Source organism: Terrapene carolina, unplaced genomic scaffold (genome assembly GCF_002925995.2).
Source record: "Terrapene carolina triunguis isolate 2854851 unplaced genomic scaffold, T_m_triunguis-2.0 Scaffold53, whole genome shotgun sequence".
In the NCBI taxonomy this organism is placed as follows: domain Eukaryota; kingdom Metazoa; phylum Chordata; order Testudines; family Emydidae; genus Terrapene; species Terrapene triunguis.
Genome location: NW_020664404.1, coordinates 590,526 through 594,061, shown reverse-complemented (window position 1 = coordinate 594,061; position 3,536 = coordinate 590,526). Strand labels below are relative to the sequence as shown.

The 3,536-nt window shown below is 52.8% G+C and overlaps 1 protein-coding gene across 1 annotated transcript in view; it reads right to left on the bottom strand.

Annotated features, from left to right (window-relative positions):
* The window catches only part of ELMOD3 (ELMO domain containing 3), a 30,138-nt gene extending 28,022 nt beyond the window's left edge, over window positions 1–2,116 (bottom strand). The window contains exon 1 of the mRNA XM_024211623.1: window positions 2,067–2,116. The gene's annotated coding sequence lies outside the window, so the exon portion shown is untranslated. The remainder of the gene's footprint in view (window positions 1–2,066) is intronic.
* Window positions 2,117–3,536: the final 1,420 nt, after the last annotated feature.

Sequence of the window (3,536 nt, the reverse complement as noted above, 5' to 3'; positions counted from 1 at the left end):
AAATCTGTTAGTCTTTAAGGTGCCACCAGACTCCTTGTTGTTGTTGTTTATGCTGCAAAAGTTTGGGAAACTGTGACTTAAACCAGCTTCCTGGGCCTATGATCTGTATTCCAGTTCACAAATCTGCCCCATCACAGGGGGAATTCCAGGAACCAGGCAAAAGACTGGGGGCACGTTGGGGGCTGGAGGAAGCATGGTAGTGGCAGACCTGCATCCAGCCAGTTCTGCAATGAGCCACTGGAGCGGCCCTCAGTGGCTACAAACCCTCAGTTTAACGTAGTTTTTGCATATAATTCACTGGGGAGGGGTTAGAAAGGAGCAAGATAAAAAATTCTATTATGTGCAAATGTAACAACTTCTTCCTGCCCCTTTAAACTTCAGCATGGCAACACAGAGCTTTACTACTCGAGCTAAGCACAAACTAGTTTGGCCGGTAGCCGGACAAAGCTCTTACCCTGTGTGAACCAGACATTAGAGGAGGATCCAGCATAACACACCGAAGCAATGGATTACCTATTCACGCATCACCTCATTTTACAGACAACACAATCAAGGGCAAAAATGTGGCAGGTGTTCTTTCTTTCTGAGGCAGTGCTGCTGAGTGAATGGGATTTGGAACTGCCATATTAAGAGAACTAGGTTTTATTTCAAGTTTCTGCTGTCTCTCAGTCAGGTATGAGGCCACGATGAATAATAAGGGTGGTGAAGGGTATACAATTATTAGTATCAGTCTGTGGAAGAAGTGAGTCTAGAGCTCATGGTATCTGGTTCCCCATGCAACACACACTCTCTGGATCAGAATATTTTTGATGGGGGAAAAGCAGCAGGTGGAAGAGCATTTTGCTTGTGTCCCATCCAGAACTTGAGCTATGTATCAAATGCAGATTCTGGGGTAGTGCATATGCAACGATAGAGTCATAGTGCAAAAACAAGCTCTATCCACAAATGGGAAATAGTAATTTTCAGTTAAAGAAATGCATTTCTATTGGAACAACAAGATACCTCCTCGACCCCAGTACTATCCCCAGGACAAATTTCAAAGTCCAGTGCAGGGAGCATGAGAGCCTTCAAATAAAGGCTGTAAGAATTTGTTTCATAATGCGAAGCATTAGGCAACCTAATTACAAGGGTTGCTGCCAGTACTCCTTTTATAAGGCAAATAAAGCATCAATCCCTGCAGCCAAGATAAAGCATGTCTACACTTCAGCTGGAAGGTGCTACTCCCAGCTCAGGCAGAGGTACACGCACTAGCTATGCTTGAGCTAGCATGCTAAAAGTAAAAGCATGCCTGCAGTGGCACTTGCAGGGATCAGGCCAGCCATCCACCATCCGTACATGACTAGGACCTCGGCCAGGATTGTATTCAGGAAGTCAGCCTGAAACATCGCAGCCCCACTGCTATTTTTAGCGTGCTAGCTTGAGCACAGCTAGCGTGTGTATGTCTACCTGAGCTGAGAATTACACCTCCCAGCTCCTGGGCAGACATACACACAGCTCTGAAGTCAGGCCCTGAGGAGCATGGCCAAGCTTGCCCTCATCCCTGGCCCAGCCCAGCCCAGCCATCTGAGGGGCTCCAACCAGGGAGAAAGGAATTTCCAGCCCAGGGTCCATCCCTGCAAGTGACTGGAGCCAGCTGCTGTGCTCAAGCTAGCACGCTAAAAATAGCAGTGGGGCTGCGATGTTTCAGGCTGACTGCCTGAATACGATCCTGGCCGAGGTCCTAGTCATGTACGGATGGTGGATGGCTGGCCTGACCCCTGCATGTGCCACTGCAGGCATGCTTTTACTTTTAGCATGCTAGCTTAAGCCCTTTGCAGACTCCCGCTCCCCCTTTGCAGCCCCAACCCCAGCCCCCTTTGCAGATCCCCTTTCCTCAACCCCTCCCCCCTTTGCAGATCCCTGACCCTCTTGCCTGCCTCCCTTTACAGCCCCCCTTTCCCTGTCTGCCCCTTTACAGACCCCATGACCTTTGAACCCCAGTCATCCCCCCACACGCCCGTCCCATTAGCCCCGCCCCCCGCGAGCCCGCCACTCCTCGCAGCCCCAGCCCCAGGCGCTTCCCTCACCTCGCTTTCTCCCCCACCTCGGCTCCTTCCACCGCCAGGCGCCTGCGCTGCACGCCGGGAGTTGTGGTTCCACGAGCCTCTCTCTCCCAGAAGGCATCGCGGATCCCAGTCGGCGCGGCTGCCGCCTCCCCTCCCCGACTACAGTTCCCAGACACCTCCCGCGCGGCAACATCTACGGCGTCCTAGGAGGGACAATCCGGGATGAACGAAAAGGCGACGCTTCCGTCCGGGGAAGCTCTTAAAGGGACCTGCGCCCTAGCCAGGGGCCCATCTCCCGGCCATCCCCAGCCATCGAGTACAGGGGGCCAGCCCAGTGTCCTGGCCCCACTGACACGCGCAGGGGGCTGCCAGGGCCCTTTGGGGTTTGGGGGCCTTTCGCCAGTTACAATCCATTTCACTCTGATGCCCCATTAACACTTGGGAGAAAGGGCTTCTTAGTGCAAGGAGCTGCACCGCCTTGCTTTCAACGACAATGATTTCACAAAGAAGGGCCTGTTTTCCTAGCACCCTGCCCCAGCCCTCCTCCCCATGCTGTTATTACTCTGTTATCATCGTTAATAACAACAGGCAGGACTCGCCTGCATTCCTCAGGGGTATTTCTTGCAGCACTCAGCAACTCCGATCTTGTTGTACAGAGATGAAAAAATACAGGAGGTCCCTTGTAATACGGGACCGTTGGCGACCCTACTTTGAACCAAGGAGAACTGAGCAGACGTTCTTGATGTGGATTCCCTTTAGCTCACGTCTCTTTGGAAGCGGTTTAAACTACACTGAAAAAAGGCACTCTTAACACCCAAAATCCACGTACACACGGGGAGTTTTACTGGCCTAGCTACACTGGTATAATTATACTGATAGACCAGGGGTCGGCAACCTTTGGGAAGTGGTGTGCCAAGTCTTCACTAATTTAAGGTTTCGCATGCCAGTAAAAGGTTTTGCGTTCCAGACCAGGTTCCGTAATCCAGGCCGGCAGCGGGCGGAACGGGGCCGGCGGCTGGGATCCCGGCTGGTAAGGGGCTGGTGGCCAGAACCCCAGATCGGCAATGGGCTGAGCGGCTCATCCCGCTGCTGGTCTGGGGTTCCGTAATCCAGGCCGGCAGTGGGCTGAGCGGGGTCAGCGGCCAGGACCCCGGCTGGCAGCAGCGTGCCACTAAAAATCAGCCCGCGTGCCGCCTTTGGCACGCATGCCGCAGGTTGCCGACCCCTGTGATAGACCATCCACATGGAGAATTACACTGGTGTAGCTAGAGTGATATTATGCTGGTATCACTGTGCTGGTCAGTTTCCCCATGTAAATAAGCCCTAAAAATTAACCCCAAGAGAGGGAGACTCAATAGGTGCTGAAATCTCTTCGGGTTTCAGGCACAGATTCAATTCTTGACTGTGCCTTTAAGGGGAAGTTTCTGAACTAGAGCGGAGGACAGCCCACTGGAAGGAGGGGCAGGTGCCCTTTTCAAAGGGCTGCCCAGC